The 21,753-nt window shown below is 38.8% G+C and overlaps 1 pseudogene; it reads left to right on the forward strand.

Moving 5' to 3' along the window:
* Positions 1-13,309: 13,309 nt before the first annotated feature.
* On the forward strand, positions 13,310-21,102 carry LOC116267840 (retinoblastoma-related protein-like; annotated as a pseudogene).
* Positions 21,103-21,753: the final 651 nt, after the last annotated feature.

Consider the following 21,753-nt stretch of genomic DNA (forward strand, 5'->3'; position numbering starts at 1 on the left):
TTCATCGAGACCCAGGGGGAGGCTCTCTTAAAAAAAACCAAAAAAAAAAAACTATTAAAGAACCAATGCAACGTTTTGAGGAATAGTTCCGGGTGAGCAAGGGGTATTAATCCCACCGCCCGAAAAAGGCCCGAAGGCCCCCCCATTCCCCCTGCCTCCGGGGTCCTGAGCTGCGTCGGTGTCAGCGATAGCAACGGTGCACCCTTCAGCTTAGATGTCGCGCCCTACCGCCTTAAGACACAGGAACATAACGCCCACGGGAGTCGAACTAGAGACCTGCCTTAGTACAGGCCCCTAGCTCAACCAGCTACGCTATGCCCCTTGAGGAATAGTTGCAACACTTGAGGAAATAAGAATTTTATTAATTATTAAAATTAATATATATCATCATTTCATCATCATTTTTTAAGTAAAATGCAATAAAATGAGCAGGCTTACATCCTACCTCCCCCACCCCTTCCACCCCCCACCCCCTCAAAAAAAAAAAAAACTTGGTCCTTAAAATTTCCGACATTGTCGAATAAACAAAATTTATTTTAGGAAAATCAATTCTATATCCCTTCACGGTAAGATACAATTTTTTTTTTTTTTTCAAAACAAGTTGAGTCAAAATTTAAGTCAATTTTTAGTAACTTAATATATATATATATATATATATATATATATATAATTTTTAATAAGTTGTACCAATATAAAAAATAATTATATTTTTCCAAAATAAATTGAACTTTTTAGTCCAAATATGTGTCATGAGTAATTGAAAACTAAAATCAATACGATTTTTCCCTTTTTGGAACTAATTAGATTTCAATATCAATCTATTGGAGCATTGAAAACATTCTAAAGTAGTTTGAAACTCTAATTGATTTTTAACGAAATTTATCACTTTAAAAGGAAAATAAATGACACTGGTTTTGAAATGCAAATGTCTGATAAATTGAGTAAACTACAATCGTTTGAAAAAAAACAATCAACTTTTTTTTAACTTGCTAGTGACATCATACCAAACAGTGGTGGCTATAGAGGGCACTAAAATCTCAGTTCAAATCATCAAACTTGATTGGACTTCAAAACATTTTTAAATTAGTTTTTTTTTGAAAAAAAAATCTAATAATAAGGATCCACAATTGATCAGCTCTGAATTGAAGTTGAATAAGACATGACTCGATTCAAGCATGAGTGATGCTAATTGCGAAGAACCACTTTAAAAAATTTTAAATTAGTTTCTTTTTTTGAAAAAGAAATCTAATAATGAGGATCCAAAATTGATCAGCTCTCAATCGAAGTTGAATAAGACAAGACTCGATTCAGGCATCAGTAATGTTAATTACGAAGAACCACTTCTAAAAAGCCCATTTTAGACTTCAAAAGTGGAACTAAAATCAAGGGATTTTTTTGTCCACATGAAAATTCATGTGCAACACTAAAAATATTTTGATTTTGAAAGTAAAATGAGGTCAAATCTGCCTTAGGATTAGTTATGAAATTTAAGCATACGTTTAGAGGTTGTTTGATGGCATTGGAAACCATGTAGTAGAACGGACGCGTTCTGTTTTAATAAAATCGACGCAAACATTGGACAGACAATGATCATGACACGCAAGACAAAGAACAAGGGGTATAAAAGGTTGGAGAATTCCAACGCGTTCCGTGGTTTACCACGGAACAGCCCTCCCCCGACCCTGAGCTCTCCTCCCGACCTCGAGCTCTCCTTGCCCCAAAAACATGTGCATCCCCGTTTCCATCTTTCGGCGTGAAGAAAAAAAGGAGCGGTTGTTCTTCTTCCCATCCCTCGTCGTTCTTCTTCTCGTCGCTCGTCGTTCTTCTTCTTCCACTGCCACCGTTCCGACTGACCTTGAGCTCCAAAAGAAGTTCCGCCGGGCTGAGCAGCTTGGGATACCGGTGCAGCTGTCAGAGGAAGAGAAGCACAGCTCTCGATCCCAGAGGTACTCTCTCTCTCTCTCTCAATTAGGGCTGCTACTCCCACACTTCCTCTCTCTGTGCGTGTTGTGTTCTTTGATTGCAGTTTCTTTCGTTTTGAAAATGAATGATTTGTGCTCTTTCTTGCCTGCTTTGCGGAATTCATATGGCCGGTGCTATGTCTTTGGGTTTTCAGGATTGTTTAAGGTGTGTAGGGAGTCGAAAAAGTCAGAGGTCTGTTGGGATTTCTTCCCATAACGCATATACAAAACCAAACGTATATACCCTAAAACAGGATCATGCTCTTGCTAAATCATTGAATCAAACATAACCTTAAACTTAAAGCGGAAGCGTACCTGAATCCATCTGATCTGGTGCACGAGAAGATCGCAGCAGGGTCTTCCAGGGTACGTGCGGCGCGCTTGAGGTCTCTCTCAGATGGGGAAGAGGAAAACCCTAGAAACCAATGTTTCTGGCAACCATTGCACGACCCCAGGGACCACTACCATTATATAATGAGGACAATTACGGATTCAACCCATCAAAGAGTCTGTAAATGCGTACTGGTATCTATACATTTCAAAATTACCCCATACCATCTAAAATGACGTAATATCCCAAAATGCAATCACTTAAGCGGATATTTACGTTAAGACAGCCATAATGACTGAAATTCCTCATAGACATATGCCGGCCCACCAAATGATCTTACAATCTCCCACTTGGGCCAAATATGTCTTAATACATTCAGACATTGCATAAAACCTTAGGAGCTCATAATTGCTATCTTATAAACGTCATTTTCACCAATCTCGTCCATGACCATATCAACACAGAACCAAAGCGGCTTTCGCTATAATAAAAATTAGCTAAACCTTCAATGATCACAAATGTTAACATAATCAATGACATAGATCTGATATGGATGTATAGCATGAGAATTATATGTAATGTGATTACAACATGTCTATTCTCAACTGGTCCAACTTTAAAACCTTATGGAGATCAAAACATAAACACAGAATGGAACCAAAGAACTTTAAACTTTATTCTGCAGAAAACTGAATATGTGTCCATACATAAGAGTAAACAAAATACAAACTCCCACTAAACCAGCACATCATCCAAGGATAACACCCTGATACGAACAACATGTTCGTGAAAGACCTTATGTGTTAAACCCTTGGTAAGCGGATCCGTAAATCATAGAGTTTGTCCCAATATGCTCTAAAGACACCTGACCATTCTGTATCCCCTCTTTAATAGCCCAAAAACTTAATGTCGATGTGCTTCGACTTTGACAAACTGTGGCTGTTATAAGAGTACATGACTGCTGAATTATTGTCACACAACAACCTTAGTAGTATTTCTATACCATACATAATGCGCAGCCTCGTGACAAAATTCTGCAATCACAAAACCTGATTGAATGTCATTATCTTGGCACTCAGCAAAGTCAGAATCTGAATACCTAATGATCTCCCACTGGTCTGACTTTCTGTATGTGAGCATAAAATCTTATGTTTTTTTAAGTACCTCAAAACTCTTTTGGCTGCTTTCCAATGACCCATACCAGGATCACTTAAGTATCTGCCTAACATTCCAATGATAAATGCAATATCCAAACGAGTACAAACCTGAACATACATAAGGCTTCCCACAACAGGCAAATAGGGAATCCTTTCCATTTCTTTAGATTCGATTTTACTTTTAGGGCACTGTTTGAGACTAAACTTGTCTCCTTTAACAACTGGAGTCTTTCATGGTTTACAATCCTTCATGTCATATCGCTGAAGCACCTTATCAATGTAGGTCTTTTGTGATGATCCAAGAATACCCCGAGAACGATCTCGAAATATTTGGATCCCCAATACAAAAGATGCACAACCAAGATCCTTCATGTCAAACTTTGTTGACTAAAAATCTTAGTTTCATGCAATATGCCAACATCATTACTTGCCAACAATATATCATCGACATATAAAACCAGAAAGATAAATTTGCCCCCACTGAACTTTTGGTATACACATTCATCAACCATATTAATTTTGAAACCAAATAAAACTATAACTTGATGAAGTTTGTAATACCATTGACTGGAAAACTTGCTTTAGTCCATATATGGATTTCCTTAGTGACACCTCTACTTAATTTTCTTGTGGTTGTTGAGTTTGTTCTTCAGTATGGAGATCGACATCATTGCCTTCTTCTGAATAGAGCGGACTCAGGTCCCTCTTCAAAAACAATGTTCATAACCTGATCACCTCCCAAACTCAATATCCTCAAAGAAATGGGTGTTTTCCTTTCAAAGAAAGACTTACTGAATGGATTAAATAAAACTTATAACCCCTTAATGTTTGTTCATTTTTCCTTTATACATTCAGTGCAGACATTAAAGTTTGCAAAATCAAGGGACTCAAGAATTCCTTTTGACATAAGCCTTTATATTCTCTTTTCAGAGATATGTCCTAAGCGCTAATGCCATAACATAGCAGAATTCTCTTTAGCCAATTTTCTTTTAGTACCACTAAACGTAACATGCAAGGTTTCATTATATGAAGCAACCGTATCAAGCAAATAAAGGTTATCGCTACTAAACAAAGAACCAGTGGAATTCAAATTTGAATGCAGAAACTACTTAAATTTATTTCCTCCAAATGAACAATAATAACCAAATTTGTTCAGTAAGGAAATAACAACCAAATTCCGTCTCAAAGGCGGTATTACATAAGTTTCTATCAAATTCAAATAACAACCAGTCTTTAACAATAACTCAAAAAAATCTGCTATGGCTTCAATCTTCGCCTTCATGTCATCGCCCTCATAGATGAATCTTTCAGCATCAATTGGCGTCCGACAATTTAGGCAGCCCTGCACAGAAACACTTATGTGAGTAGTAGTAACCAAATCTACCCACAAGTGCCTTGGTACTGAAATTAAATTAACCTCAGAACAAACCAAAGTAAGAATCGTACCTTTCTTTTCACGCCATGCGTGATACTTAGTACAATCCTTCTTCATATGACCTTCATCCTTGCAAAAGAAGCAGCTTGATTTGCCTTCCTTATGCTTCTTCTGTTCTTAATGGATGCGTGATCAACTGCAATTTCCTTAATAGCCTTCCTTTTCTTACTTTTAGGCATAGTAGCCAAGTGAGCACTTTCTATCCTATCATGCTTCAATCTCTCCTCTTCTTCCACACAGTGCGAAATGAGCTCATTAAGAGTTCATTTCTCCTTCTGACAGTTATAACTAACTTTAAACTGTCCAAACTGTGGTGGAAGAGAAAGAAGAACTATATGCACTATAAAGTCTTCGGGTAACCTCAGACCTAGTGCCTGTAATTTTGAAGCAAGATGAGACATTTCCATAATGTGCTCCCGTATGTTCCCCTTTCCTTTAAACCTCAGCGTCACAAGTTTACTCAAAATAGTGCTTGTTTCAGCCTTTTCATTTTTAGCAAAACGTTTTTCAATCTCTTCAAGGAACGCCTTGGCACTAGCCTTTTCAGTAATAGAGCCCCTAAAATTTTCTAGGATTGATCTCTTCATGATCATTAGACACATGCGGTTTGAGCGTTCCCACCGTTCAAAGTACCGCTTATCCTCATGGGAACTTTGATCTGTTGGATGAGGTAGGCACAACTCCCTAAATGCAAGGTCTAGATCCATACAACCCAGAACAATCATAACAGTTTCTTTCCAGTCCTTAAAATTCGAACCATTTAACTCAGGAACAATACTCAAATTTGCAGATATCATAGAAGCAGAACTCACTGTACAAAGAACAACAAAAATACCAAACATGCTCACAATCAATACATGTACAAAGATGAAACAACAAATATAAATGAATTTAAATACAATGACATAAATCTCATCACAAGGTACCGGTGCAACGTTAATATCCAATCTTTGTATTGAAATACTAACTGCAAGTGGTATTCTTGGTCAACAATGAATATGAATAATTAACTCTGTCAAACAACGAGCCTATCTTTGGATTGACTCGCTATTCACATGGAAACCTGAAAAATTATCACATATTCATTGCCATGTATACTTGAACCTGACCAAACAACAATCCTCCTTTGGGCTGATCATTGTTCGCATGGATCAAGTATACTATCATCTAATGTTTAAAACAAGCAAATTCGTACAACAGAGGTCACTTTGGCGACATAAAGTACAAACGTACTCATTTCAAACAACAGACATGGCTAAAGATCAAAATTCATAATCCAAACATTCATCTAAAGTACACCCATAATTTTAATAACATGCAAAACATGATACATGAATTAAAATTTACATACAAGATTTGTCATTCATTGAATCCAAAACCTGATGCATAAACCAAATTACCATACACGTATGCCCTACATTAAATCCAAAACCAAAATAATTCAATGAAATGAGCCCAAAAGAGTCCAAAATTTATAAACCGGTACCATAATCGTGTTTAAGAGGGTCAAGAACTACTGAATCGGCCTTAAAATAGCCCGTATCGTTCTTAAACCACAACAAAAGCACCCGCATGTCCCTACATAGGGCTGAACCAGTCTAAAAATTGGACGTACCGGTCAAAATTAGACTGTATCGGTTCCAAAACCCAATGAACCGGTCTAAATATCAAGTGAACCGGTCTGAAAGTGCCCGAATCGGTTCGAAAACTGAATGAACCGGTCCCAAAATGGTCTGAATCAGGTTTAAAAAATCCGAACCGGTTCTAAAACTGAATGAACCGCTCCATCAAATGTTCGAATCGGTCCCCAAAGGTGTGAACCGGTTCCAAAAGGGTACGAACCGGTCTGAAAACCAGTTGAACCGGTCCAGAAAAGATCTGAATCGGTCCCAAAATGTCCGAACCGGTTCAGAATCGATTTGAATCGGTCTGAAACTGAATGAACCGGTTCGATTCTTTACAGAACCGGTTTGACAATAATGAACCGTTTCTTTAAAATTAAACCGCATGGATACGGGTCGGGTCCGACATGACCCGACCCGGTCCAAAAACTGAACACAGCGCGCGCGGGCGGGCGAGCGCGGCAAAATGAAATTTTTTTTTTTTTTTAAATCGCGATGGATCCGGATCGGGTCTGTGACGACCCGAACCGGGCCGACCCGGCTCGACCGCCGAGCGTCGTCTCCACTCGACCGAAACCGCCGTTCGCCTGCCTGAAGCCGAACGACAGCGAACGGCGGATTCACCTCCGGCAGACCTCCGGGAGCCTTGGGTGAGCGCCGCCAGGGCCGCCGGACGTCGGCGGCGGCGATGGCGGGCCGATGCCTGCCGCAAGCCGGCAGATTCCACGGGTTTTCTCTGTTTTGAAAATCTGCCCCTTTTCTTGCCGATTTTGTGTGTTGCAGCGGCGACGAAGCCACCGGCGGCCCGCCGGAGACCGTGGGTGGACGCCTGAGGGTCGCACGGCCCCGTCCGGCGACATGAAAGTCGCCGGCAGGCCTATGGCCGGCCATCGCCCTGTCTGACGCCGTTTTCCCTTGTTCCTGCCCTTACGGTTGCATCTGAGGCGCAGAGGGCACCGCAGGCCACCCACAGCGTGGGTGGCCGCCGTCGGGGTTTCCTCACGACTGCCGGAAGCCTGCCGTCGCCTACCAGCGATGGACGCCCACCGATCCGGCCGTCCCCTTGCCCAATCCTCCTGATGGCTGCAACGGAAGCCCGACGGCTTCCGTCGCACGCCCTCAACCCTAAATTTTTTTTTTTTTTTTTTTTTGAAAACAATACTTGCAGCCGAAGAACAGGGGTGAACCCAACGGGAAGACTCACAAAATCATCCAAAAAATTCAACAATTTAACGAAGAACATAGGCTCTGATACCAAATGTTGGGATTTCTCCCCATAACGCATATACAAAACCAAACGTATATACCCTAAAACAGGATCATGCTCTTGTTAAATCATTGAATCAAACATAACCTTAAACTTAAAGCGGAAGCGTACCTGAATCCATCTGATCTGGTGCACGGGAAGATCGCAGCAGGGTCTTCCAGGGTACGTGCGGCGCGCTTGAGGTCTCTCTCAGATGGGGAAGAGGAAAACCCTAGAAACCAATGTTTCTTGCAACCATTGCACGACCCCAGGGACCACTACCATTATATAATGAGGACAATTACGGATTCAACCCATCAAAGAGTCCGTAATTGCGTACTGGTATCTATACATTTCAAAATTACCCCATACCATCTAAAATGACGTAATATCCCAAAATGCAATCACTTAAGCGGACATTTACGTTAAGACAGCCATAATGTCTGAAATTTCTCATAGACATATGCCGGCCCACCAAATGATCTTACAAGGTCTCCCTCGATCTTCTTTAGATTTGGGCAAAACATTGCCCGAAAACAGCGACTGCTGATATTTCTCATGATTGTGTGGCTGATTTTTTGATGTGATTCCTTTTTATGGGTTCTCGTTCTGAACTTGTCTAGGGGTTGTATTTGTTGTTAGGAAGGAGAAAAGGGGAAAATGTCACTGAAAAATTGGGTAAATCTGTTGGATGTAGCAGAGTACCGCTTCCTTGTTCACCACCGGTGAAATCCTAGCTTTTACTAATTTTTGAACCATTGGTTTTTCTGTTTTCAAGTCATCTTTGTTAGATTTGCTATGGATTTTGGTTAGAATTTAGTAGGACGCCATTTTGTTGCTATGGATTTATGCATACTTGTTGTTCTTTTCGTTGGGAAGCTGCTAGAGCCTAGATGGGGTTCAAGGGAGTTCCTGAAATTCATTTTTGTAGTTAATCTATTAACATCAATTTGTGTCTTCATCATAACTATTGCTCTATACTATATAACAAGGAGAGAAAGCTTCCTGTAAGTGTCAAGAGGTATTCCCAATATATTCTGGGATGCATGTTTTCCTATTCACTCCCTCTCTGTTTCATCTTTTTATCAGCTTAGACAGCTCCAGATTATTCTTTTTTTTTTAACTTTTCTCCTTTCCCTTTCCTTTCTGAGTGTGCACTTATTCAATGCATGCATAGTGGGGTTTTCATACATTTATGATACTTGATATGCAGAAATACGTTTGTTTGTGTAGAGGTGAATCTCTGCAAACTTGTATCTATGCATGTGAATATTTGCATGTGTATGCACCCTTCACGCTTGCTTTCCTTTTCCAGGTCCTAGATATCTATAGGAATGTTACTTTCCATGGAGGCACGTGAGGGAGATTAGCATATATCCAGCTATGCTACAGGGGAGGCTTAGACCATGTACCCCATCTTTGGTCATCTAACTTTGTTGAATTAAGGATCATAACTTTACTATGAACACTTTAACTTTATTAGAGCCATTTAATGTTGTGATTGCACACTGGAGATGTTTGATTCCTTATAAACGACTTTATGAATCTATTTCAGAAATTGGTTAGCATTGTAGTTTATTTCTTCCAATGTGTTAATGTATTTGAGAAGTGGTACGTAGTTGTATGTTTTGTAAAACCATCTACCTAGAAGTTTAAGAATGGACACTTGTCTCCACCTATGCTGGAGAGAGAGAGAGAGAAGTTGAGCAAGTCAAGGAATCTCTTGGAAATTTGTGCAGATGTGCTAATTATAATTATGGAGTAGAGTGCCTTTTCAGGTTTTATAGGTATTTTGATGGGTTCTCTCCTCATTTACGTATTTCTTTGGTTAACATTATTAAACTTTTCACTTCAACTTTGCCAACAATTCTGATTAGTCACAGATTCTGATACCATTTAAGAACTTATACCTCAATCTATTTTGTTAGTGATTATTTATTCTGGAATTGACCATAGTTCTTCCTTTTGTTTATTTTCAGTTATGGATTGGAAATTTCATGACATATCATTTCTATAGAAAGGACAAGAGACCTCTGAAGCTGCATCCCGAGCTGGAGAAGTTGCTCAAAGAAGAGTTTTGTTTCCTGGATGACTTTAGAGCCAAGTCAAAAGCAACGAAAGATTGTAGTTATAGTGCTAGTGGTGCTTCCAAGGATGAGACAGACAGAAGCGAGTCTCCAGCTTTAGCTGAAGCTGCTGCTGCTGCTGCCAGTTCGTTGAAGTTGGGATAGTGACGGAAGTTGAGAAGGGTGGAGGGCTTAATTTTGGATTGTTGTGATGTTTTTTATCCAATTCCTTTCTATAAGTCCTCTGATGATGACGATGATTTGAGTTGAATGGGCGGCTCTGAAATTATTTTTGCTTTGGAGTTGTTGGTTCACCTCAGCTTCATTGTACATAAGAATAATGATGGAATGAATTATCAAAATTGATTAATAACATATTAGAATTAAATCTGTTTCATTTTTGAAGGTGCTTTTGTTTTGCTTGTATGCTGGTTACCGTTGGTTTGTTTCTTGATGTTACTATTTTCTGTATTTTCAGAGTTCTCAAAGCTTGAAATTCAACTCTGCGTCGGCATGTTAGACATGAGGCTTATCTATGGGTGTCTGGTGGCTTGTATTCATTAATTGCAAAAGCTGGGTTTGATGGGGCTCCGGTATTGAGCAACAAAATTAATGCTAGAATTAAATTAGAATTAAAGCATGTGATGTCAATTTACTATATAATTAAAGTATTTAAAAGAACAAAAGAATGACCTTAACTAGTTTCCTTTCGTGGGTGAAACTACATTAGTGCATTGATTACAAAATGTCTTAAGATTATGGAAGACACAAACACCAGACAGGACAGATAGAACAAACAGAACTAACCATAGAAGACAAACATTGGACAGAACGGATAGATCGGACATGATAAAAACAAACGTCAGACATATGCGAAATAAAAGTCAGACAAAAAGAATGTAGTGTTTTGTTCCTAAAGTCATTAAACGGGGGACAAGAAACATCATTGTCCAGAACATAACATAGTGTAATGGACATGACATTTTGTCTGTCTTGTCCCAATGAACAATAATCAAATGACCTCTTATAGTCATAGAAAATCAAAGAGGTACCGAATAAGGCAAAATATATTTTTGGTCAAACTAACTTTATTTTTTGTATAAAATGGGTTGAATATCTTCTTTTTTAACTTTTGCAAATATATAATGACACAAAATACATCTTCTTCAAAACCTATAGGATTTAATATATGATAGAATGAATTTTTCAGACCGTAAAACCTCTCTTATGTCATTTATAAATCTGTCAAAGTTTGAAATTTGCAAGATAAAGGGTTATGAATTTCATTTTGCAAATTTTTTGAAGTGAGATAAACATCAAGATTTATGACATCATTTTTTGAAGTCGTAGAACAACTATGAGATGCTTTTGAAAATTTTTTGAAAGAGGAGAGGCCCTTTGCTTACCATGTTTGTGCTACAGCATTCTGATTTTGAATCAAGTAACAACACAACCTCAAAATCTAATTTTTATTAGTAAATATTTGTGTGCTGGTATGACAGTTGTAGATGACATGAATATATCAATAATAACATTCACATGTACAATATTGCACAGAGGATATATCAATGATGTCAACAAACATACAAAAAATAAGTGTTCATAATTACATGACACTATGTTATTTGTATGTCAAAAGCAAATAACATGCCTTTCATAGATGGATGAGCTTTTTATATGCACACTGTGAACTCTGATGTGCCTAATTTAGCTTGGATACCAAACTATAATGATTGTAATTTTTTAGGGTTTTTCAGTCTAAAACCATTTCAAATTAAAATCAAAGCAGGCAAAAATAATTTTTCAGGTCTCCAATTCTAAAATCATTAAGCATCACCATTAGTTAACTTAAAATGTCAATATTAAATAATAATTTAATTAAACCATAAAATTGATCTTTCAAAAGAAAAAAAGTGCAAAAGCCATTTAAAATCTCTAAATTACACAATTCAAATCATGACATGGACCCGTTGGGCAGTATCATATCATTGCACAATGCCACACATCATCACCATCCATTCTATTCACGCTCAACTGAAACTTGTAAATGGGGGAGGGGTGAAAACTTAGAAAAGTTCTCAATAAGACATATATCATCAATATATTACAGCATGTATGGTTATTCAAAATTAAACTTACGTTACTGAGACATAAAATCATGAGATCTAATACTTACTGTCGATGTTAAATATGCTCATGGAAGATAAAGCATTTCACAGTAACGAGCACTCACAGCACAGTCATTCATCAAAAACATATACACGAACACATGCAATATTAATTATCTGTTGGCATGCTTGCAACCATTATTTAGTGTCAATAAACTACCGTCACTACTTGGATGTGGCCCGACCAGCACGGGCTTGTTCACATAATATATATATATATATATATATATATATATATATATATATATATTATACATCGGTTACAGGTGCAACCAAAACATCAATAATATAAATAACTCAGGTGCTAATACTAAACTTACAGGTCGACGACTATATTCCTCCATTGCCCATAAAAAGGCAAGTTGGAGGGATTTCCCTATACATCACGACAAAGAAACAGGTCACCCCTAAATAGGCGTGTATATATAAACACATTGGAAAAACAATAAAGAACCGTCACAAATCTAGGTGACAAATATTAGCCCTACCCAACCTCATGTAGGCAGTCATGCACAAGGGCAACTATAGCCTCCTTCAGCCTTCTCTTCCTTCGGTCTAATCCCCGGATCCCGTGACTTGCCTTTAATTTACTTATTTAAGGTCAAGCCAGATATGCATTAGTCATTACGAGCATCTATCATGTGCTTCAGGTATTTAAACATACTTTCATGCTCATATCATTCATTCATTGTATATGCTCAATATATAATCAACATCATATATAGCATGTCTGAAGTCAACATAATATAAATTTCTAGACATCATGATCAATTTCAATCACATGTTCACAATAACATGCATCTCATTCATTAGCACAGAATTTTGGATCTCAAACAATAACTAAAGCAATTTCACAAAACACAAACACAAAACACATATATGTCTCAAGCCAAGCTAGATTTAGATCCAAGTCTCTGTCCAACCATTAATCATGCATGCATATACATACTCAATCAAAGCAAATACAACAAAAAAAACATCATACGATTCTGATAAACCGATGGAACTTTCAAACCTAATTACCACATATCAGAGTTTTTATGAAATCTAAAGCTCTTCAAACACTAGTTCAAAATCAATAACTCATAAAACCATGTTCAAAACATAGAATAATTATTTATACTTTCAAAATAGATTTTGGGCTCATCAAATTATCTTGGCTACAAGTCCATAATTGGTATTAAATTCCAAACCATGCATTAACTTTCAAAGCACCTTGAATGAAATGAGTTTTAGTTCAAACCCACATTTAAGTTCGTTCACAAAAATCAAAGTGTTGGTTTTTGGCGCTTTGCCCGTTGGGATTTGACAAGGTCAGTGGTTCTCTCTCTCTCCTCTCTCCCTCCCTTGTCTTTGTGCTACCGCAAATAGCAGCCATCATCCTCTAAGCCTGCGATTGAGGCAAGAGGGTTTTATCTTGCGCAAGCCTTCATGGATGCGTGACTGGGTTTTAGGTGTTTCGTTGTGCGTTAAGGGTTTTAGTGATTTGAGAACAAAGAGGGAAACGAGCCATCATCCAAGGAGGTAAGCCTGCGATTGAGGCAAGAGGGTTTCATCTTGTGCAAGCCTCCATTTTTATGAATGTGTGACTGGGTTTGAGGGGTTTCGTTGTGCTTTAAGGGTTTTAGTGATTTGAGAACAACGAGGGAAACGAGGGGAGAAGCAAGGGACCTAGACATTAGATTGGCCGATGGACTGCCCTCTGTTGAGCAGGTCGTGGACTTCTCCCTGCTAAACGAGGGTACATTCATCGCTGTTGCGGGAGCAATCCTGCAAATTAGTCTCTGTTAAACAGGTCGGTGGATGAGTTGTATCTTCTTCTTTTCTAAATGGGCTGGTAACTGGTTGGTTTTAGAGATAGCTATCTCACTTTCCATGCAGCTTTACAGATACCTCATTAGTGGCGTCTTTTGTATGCAAACTATTTACCAAATAATTTTTTAGCAAATGTGTATGCGTGAGCCTTTCCCCACTTTTCCCTTCTACTCATAATAAATATGGTTTCTGTAAATAGGTTGAATAGTTCAAACATCCCGATTGTTGGTGCTGCAAGTGAGATGGGTGCTTTAGGCTGCCTAGTTCTACGGTCTCGTGAAACAGGTAGACTTGTTATAGTTTCAATAGGATATATCTACAAAATGGCATATCTCATGTTCTTTTGGGAAGGTCAATGTAATAGAAAATTTTTTCACATATTGGTGCTGCAAGTGAGATTGGTGCTTTAGGCTGCCTAGTTCTACGGTCTGGTGAAACATGTAGACTTGTTATAGTTTCAATAGGATATCTCTACAAAATGGAGAAGGTCCATGCAATAGAAATTTTTTTCACTGTACTAATACCCCAAAGCCAAAAATTTCTGGCTCCCAGCGGGGGAATTTCTCTTGGAAGACGCAAAAGAACTTCTTGGATATGTTGTTTCGATGCTCTTCTGCCTTGGTTTTCCTTTCGTTCGTGATCGTTGAGGCGGTTAGGGCTTTCGGTTGCAGTGCGGCCGAACGAATGAGTCCCGGCGTTGGTAGTACGGAGGACGGGAAGCCGTCGGTCTCGTCATCTTCTAATTCGCAGCTGGATGATGCCGCAATGGAGGCTCGGCTGGTCGAATTTTGCAAGGTTCTGTTGTCCTTCCTCTGCTGATTATTTCTTTTGTTCCTTTATTTTTCTGCTCCCGTTCGGACGGTGCTTTTCTCGACCTGTAAAATCCGTTGCTTAAGATATGGTTTTGTGTGTTCCAGGTAGGTTTGGCACTGGATGAGAACATGACAGACTAGGCGGTAGGGTTGTTCCGAGAAAGCAAACATATTCTCTTGCCGAACATGTCTGCTATTGGGAGTGGCAGCGTGTAATTTCCCCTTCTTCATTTGATATTCTACAGCATGAGTCTCGAAGAAGCATTCCTCTCCTTATTCTTCACATTTAATCTTATGTCTGGCAGTTATGAGATTTATTTTTGTATGATGTGCTCTGTTCTGATCTGTTGATGTTCTTTTGAATTGTTATCAGCCAGCAGAAATGGAAAGATTATGGTTTGCGATCGTCTTGTACGCTGTGAAGAGGCTTAGTGGTGCAGATTCGTCGCAGATAACTGAAAGCGAACCGAATGATACTGGTTTTAGTTTATACCAGCTGCTGAAAGTTGCTAAACTCAAGTATCTGTCCACTGCATGCTTGTTTCTCAATTTTAACTAGTTTTATTTTTCTGATACTAGTACCTTATCAGTTTTCACATCTATTAATTCCAGTGTCGTTGATTTCTTCAAAGAGATGTCTCAATTTTGTCTCAAAGCTGGCCCTGCTTTAAGCAATCTCTATGGAGCGGATTGAGAGAGAAGGCTACAGGTATTGGTATAAGTAGTCTCCTACTGTTTACTGTTGGGTTTCATTTTTTCTTTGCATTGGTGCCAAATTGGGCTTACCTCATCGATTCTTCAGGCAAAGGAGCTACAAACAAATTTTGTGCACTTGACTGTTGTAAGCAAGTAAGCATGGATTTCTAACCCTTATACTTCTGGGCGCGTATTTATGTGCATTCCATACACACGCGTGTGTATGCATGCAGGGAACTAGGGAAGAGATGTTGATGGGTGATTTCACCTAGCTTTGACTGTTTAGATTTCTTTTTCCACAATGTGCTTTACGGTAATTGGAATCTTAGGATACTCTTGACTGCTAGACTAGGCACCGCTCCATTTTGTGCAGACTTCGAAGTCGGGCTATATGTATATCTCAAACGGTTTTACTTAGTATTCCATTTTGCTGGATCATGCGGGCTTTAATTTGCTTTTCTTGTTTTTTTTTTGCCAAGATATTACAAACGTGCATACATGGATCTATTCTTGGCAAGTGGTCATGGAAAGAAACCGTTGGAACTTTCAGGCAGTCAGGGCCATGTTCCTGATTATCTTCGATTTGGATGGTTGCTTTTTCTTTCATTGCGTATTCATGCATTTAGCCGATTCAAGGACTTGGTAACATGTGCAAATGGGATCATTTCAATATTGGTAGGTTATCAAAACTTGTATATATATGTGTTTTTAAACAATTTCTTTTGGGTAAATTTAAGAGAAGCATTATGGGTTAAACTCACTGACACGTCTTTCTTTTGGCATGGTACCTGGTAGTTCCTAACATTTGTGACCATATGGCAGGCCATTCCCATAGTTCATGTTCCTGTTCGGTTTAGAAAATTTTCTCTTCAGGATACATTACGCTTTGGTAATCCTCTTCAAGCTTGCTTGAATTTTGTTATGGGCTTTTCATTGTTTGTTGTGCATATGTCCTCCTTACTTTTGGTAAGTCTTTGCAGTTAGAAAGTCTGACAAGGGTGTGGATCTTATTGCTTCCCTCTGTAATACTTATCATACCTCAGAGGATCACCTTAAGAAAACTATAGAGAAGGCTAATAATTTGAAAGTTGAAATTTTGCACAAAACTCCCTCTCCTGCTTCAGAATGCAATGCAGAGTCCCTTGATGATCTTATTCCTGGTATGCTGGATTTACATATTACATCTATTCATAACCAGGTTGATCATGTGCTATATATTTTTATACGGTCATTTGTTCTTCAGATGGTTTCACCTATTTTCAAGATTTAATGGAGGATCACTTATTATCAACAAGTATGGAAATTCTGGAAAAGGATTATGAGAAGGCAATTCGTGACACTGGTGAGCTAGATGAACGTGTTTTTGTAGATGAGGAAGAGAGAGGTGCAGTGAGCATGCCTGGGTCCAAGGTATAATACTTTAAAGTTTAAAAACTAATTTCTGCTTTCTGTCTCTCATCCTTGATTCTAAGGGACCATTTGGCAACAAAGACACACTTTTACTGTCCCGTGAAGTTGCCTCAGAAAATGGCACAAGTTCATGGGACAATAACAATGTGTTACTGTTGCCAAACGATCCCTGTTGTTTTACTGTCTGATTTAGCATTTTCATTTAATCCTTAGATTTGACTTTGTACAGGCACAAGTATGAATCATTCGCCTCACCAACAAAGACTCTAACAAGCCCACCATCACCTCCAAGTTCTCCTCCAGCTTCAACTACAAACAATAATTCAGGCCTTTCTAGCTCAAAGATGGCACCAACACCTGTAAGCATAACAATGACTACTGCAAAATGGCTCCGGACTATAATTGGTTCTTTGCCTCCAAACCCTTCACCAGAGTTGCAACACTTCCTCTCATCCTGCGACAGGGACTTAACTGAGGATATTATGCGTCGAGCTAATATAATGTTGGAGGCCATATTTCCCAGCTCTATTCCTGGGGAGTGGTGTATAGCTGGTAGCCTTCAAACTGCAACCCAGATGGATAGCATATGGGCAGAACAAAGGACAGAAACTCTAAAATTATATTATAGGGTTCTGGTTGCCATGTGTAGGGCAGAATCTCAGACATTGCACAGTAGCAATTTGACATCATTACTAACAAATGAGAGGTTTCATAGGTGCATGCTTGCTTGTTCTGCTGAATTGGTTTTGGCAACACACAAAACAGTGACGATGATGTTTCCTACAGTACTGGGAAGAACAAGAATTACTGCCTTTGACTTGAGCAAGGTGATAGAGAGTTTTGTTAGACACGAAGGTACTCTTCCTCGACAGTTGAAGCGTCACCTTAATTCTTTAGAAGAACGTCTTTTGGAAAGTTTGGCATGGGAAAGAGGCTTCTCAATGTGCAACTCTTTAATTGTCGCAAAACCATCTCTGGGTGCAGAGATAAACCGGCTAGGACTTCTAGCAGAACCGATGCCGTCGCTGGATGCAATCGCATTGCAACAGAACATCACCGCTGGAAGTCTGCAACATCCTCCTGCTCCTCAGAAACATGAAACTTCATCTGGTAGGTGGATATGTTGAGATTGTCTGTTCAATAGTAGTCTCTGTTTAGAACTTGTTTCTGGGCAAAATGCTCTGCACTTTGTTCCTCCTAGTCTTATCTTGTTGCCTTGTTGTTATGCCTGTCATTTTGTTGTGTTCTTTGTTCAATAAGATTTTTTAGTGTCTGTCTTGAATTTTTACTTAATGGAAAATTGAAAGCACATGGCATTTCTTCTAGATAGGGAACCATAATGAGCTCATGTTCCTTTTCCCTACTCATGAGAAATGGAGCTGGTGCAAAACCCAATTGATGTTGTATCATAAGATATGCTTATGGAATAATATTAGGTTAGTTCTATTGTCATCTAATTTGTGTTTGTGCAAATCCCTGCACTTCAACCTGGTTTTATTGTCAAGTTCTATAGCTCGTTGTAGAATTTTGATATCACTTGTCAATCTTCCCCATTGTGAATTCTTATATCCTGCTCATGTTTTCTTGTGAGAACATTCAGTAATAAGGTGGGGGAATGATTGCCTGGTCAAGTGATTTCTTCTGTCTTTATTTTTTTGAGCAGATAATCATGCTTCAACGTCTCCAAAGAAAGTTATCTCAGACCCTGCAGGTGTTCTACTAGAGCGCAATTCTTTCACTTCACCAGTTAAGGAGCGCCTGGTGAGCTTTTCCTGTTTCAAAACAAAGTTCCCGCCACCTCTGCAGTCAGCTTTTGCTAGGTATATGTGTTGATTCTTGTTTTCATTCTTAACGTTTCTTCTTAGTCCTTACTGACTTTTTTCTGTTAGTGACCTTGGAAATCCTTGCATCTTGATAGTCCAACACGACCAAATCTTGCAGAAGCTGGTGAAACATGTGTTGAGACGGGGATCAATGTTTTCTTCAGAAAGGTCAAAATATCATCTGCTAATTGATTTTTTAAATTGTAGTAACAAATGTCTTTATTTTTCTCCCGTCATATTCAACTGTGCACTTAGTAATAAGTCTTTGACTCCTTGCTATAAATTTTTTGCTTCTACGGATATACTATAGCATCTAGGCATGTTTGTCCTTTCATCTAATGTACTCAAATGACTGCACAATGACAGGTCCTCAAGTTGGCTGCCATCAGAATCAAGAGTTTGTGTGAAAGATTACAGCAACCTAATACTGTAATGGAGAGTGTTTACAGTCTCATACAGCAGATTCTTGATCATCAGACAGCTTTGTTTTTTAATAGGCATATTGATCAGCTTATTCTTTGCAGCCTTTATGGAGTTTCAAAGGTCTCTGAGAAACTTTTGAAAAGTGTGTTGGCTTCATTTAGTGGTTGATTACTTTCCGAGTTGGTATTCCATTCTTGTTGAGGATATAATATTGTAATTTCTTTCTAAACTATATTTTCTTTTGCAGATATCAAGTTTAAGCTTGACATTTAAGGAGATTATTTTTAACTACAGAAAGAAACCTCAATGGAAACCTCAGGTTTTCCGTTACGTTTTTGTGGATTGGCCATCAAGTAGTCACAATGGGGTACTGACTATTTCATCTTTAAGTTTATGCCAATGGGCTATTCTCTATAACTCGACTTGCATGTGATAATTTGTGCGGTTTATTGCAAAAAACATGACAGGATCATGTTGATATTATTACATTCTATAATGAGCTGTTTGTCCCACCAGTGAAGCCTCTCCTTGTGGAGCTTGGTCCTGCAGGAACTCCCACTAAAACTGCACGAGCATCAGAAGAAAATAAGACTGATGGTACTCGCCAACACTTGATTGATACTTCTACAGCATAATTGGTTTGATATTTTGCCTCACTATTTGTTCATGTAAACAGGGCAAGCCCCAGGATCACCTGGAGTGTCATTGTTTCCTAGTCTTCCATATTTGTCCCCTAAGAAAGTATCTGCATCCTCTGAGATCATCAACTGCAAGTGCACCAAACCTGGTCATCTGTTTGTAGCTCTTTATGAACAGGAAACTACAAAATCTTAGGTCATTGCTGTGCTAATGCTTATGAGCAGACTGGAGCATGTGTTTTCTAGGTCTGCTTGTCATTAGGACATGAATTGCTAAAGTATGGTTGTGCCTGGCACAATGACCAATTTGTCAAAAATAGATTTTTTTTTGTGAAAATTACATGGTTAGGAATATATTTCTTTCAGAAAGGTGACAAATTATTAAATAATATCTTAGTAGAAACAATTGATAAACAATGTAGACAGTAATTCAGTTCTTAGTTTACAAGGAAGGAAATTATGCTTCATGCTTCTTTACCTGGATGCATATGTGCAAATGTCTAGGGTTCACTTACCTTCCCAAGGCATCAGTTTTATGCATCATGCTACTAGCATTATTAAAATGGTTTTATTGATCAAATTCATAGATATTTTACTATCAGATTGGTCATTCCAAGTTTGATGGAAGAAACTCTTTTGGCCAGAAGGAATGTGAATTGAAAAAGTATTTGGAAAAGAAGTGAGTTGAACTTTGAAAGTCTTTTTTTTCTTTTTTCTTTTTTTTCAGTCAACCGTTAGCAGCTGACAGGCAGTCTAATGGCAGTATATGGATTTTTCACTTTGATTTGTGCTATGAATTTATTGGCATTGTTCTTAACAACATTTATGGATCGTTCCTACGTCTTATTGGTTATCCTTTTTGAGGCAGATGGAAACTTTGATTTCACACAACTCGAAAAGATATTATGCCTGTGTAGGTGAGAGTACTCATGCAGACCAAAGTCCATCCAAGGACTTGACTGCCATCAACAACCAGCTGAATAGGTAAACTTCATGAGTTATATTGCAGCAAAGTTGGCTTTAAATATGCATTTCAAATTGTTATTAATCTGTTTTTTCTCTTCCTTGAAATGCTTCTCACTGTTTCCACTAATTCAGCAATAGAAAAGTTAGTAGTCGGCTCAACTTTGATGGGGCTGGTTTGGTCAGCGATTCCCTTGTTGCTGGGTAGTCTGTATCCTCAAAACGGCAGCTCTGCTCCTGCTATTGATGCTGCTACTTTGAGTTCACCGTTGAAGCGCAAGCAAACAGATAGGTAGTGCCTGAATCCATCCACCTTGTATTTAATCCCCATTTTCTTGACGTTCTTTCTTGTGTACATGCTCTGCTACATGTTGGGGGTTGAAGGGGAAACTCGGTATATGGAATGGCATTGTTGACCTGCCGTTTCCTCTGACGTGCTACAGCCTACACCCAGCCCCCTCACACACGTAGAGCACTGGCGCTGTTCTTTCGTAATCAGCCTAATTTAATAAATCTTCCGATTGTCTTGCCCTCAACACGAATTTTTGTTGAAGATCACTAGCTATATATGTCTGTCCATTGTTGGGACCCTGATTGCATTTGAATTCATTAAGTACATTATTGAGCAGTGAGCACGAAGGCCGCGTCTCGTCCCCTTAACCAAGGGAAATTGCGAAGGTCAAATGGTAACTAATGCTGGCCGACATGTTTCGTCATTACTCTGTACGGGTGGTTATTTTGTCTAGTTTAATCCATTACGATGCACGGAAGAACTAAGAAAGTGAGTACAAGTGAACTGGTGTTAAGGTGGGGAAGCTCGTCTCCTGCCTGCTCCTAAGCTTTCCTATGGTGTTGATCCCGGCTCACGAGAGGATCTTCCTCGTCTCTCTCCCTTTCTGACAAACGGGAGTTCAGTTTGCTAATGTGTAAGCTTGTTGAATGTAAATTGTCGAGCTGTGGTGTCGCTATAGTTTTATGCTGCAATTTAGCTGGGTATCGCTGCAGATGAAGCCGGAGTAGTGGAGACGGCATTGAGACTGCGTGTGAAAGCTGCCGATGTTTAATACCAAAGGGGTGGGGGGTATATTTTGAAGTGACTTTAATGATGTGGCTGGAACAATCGCATGGTGCTTATATATGTAAACACACAGACACATATTATATGTATACACGCTTCGGATGGCATT

The sequence above is a fragment of the Nymphaea colorata genome, unplaced genomic scaffold (genome assembly GCF_008831285.2).
Source record: "Nymphaea colorata isolate Beijing-Zhang1983 unplaced genomic scaffold, ASM883128v2 scaffold0001, whole genome shotgun sequence".
Taxonomy (NCBI): Eukaryota; Viridiplantae; Streptophyta; class Magnoliopsida; order Nymphaeales; family Nymphaeaceae; genus Nymphaea; species Nymphaea colorata.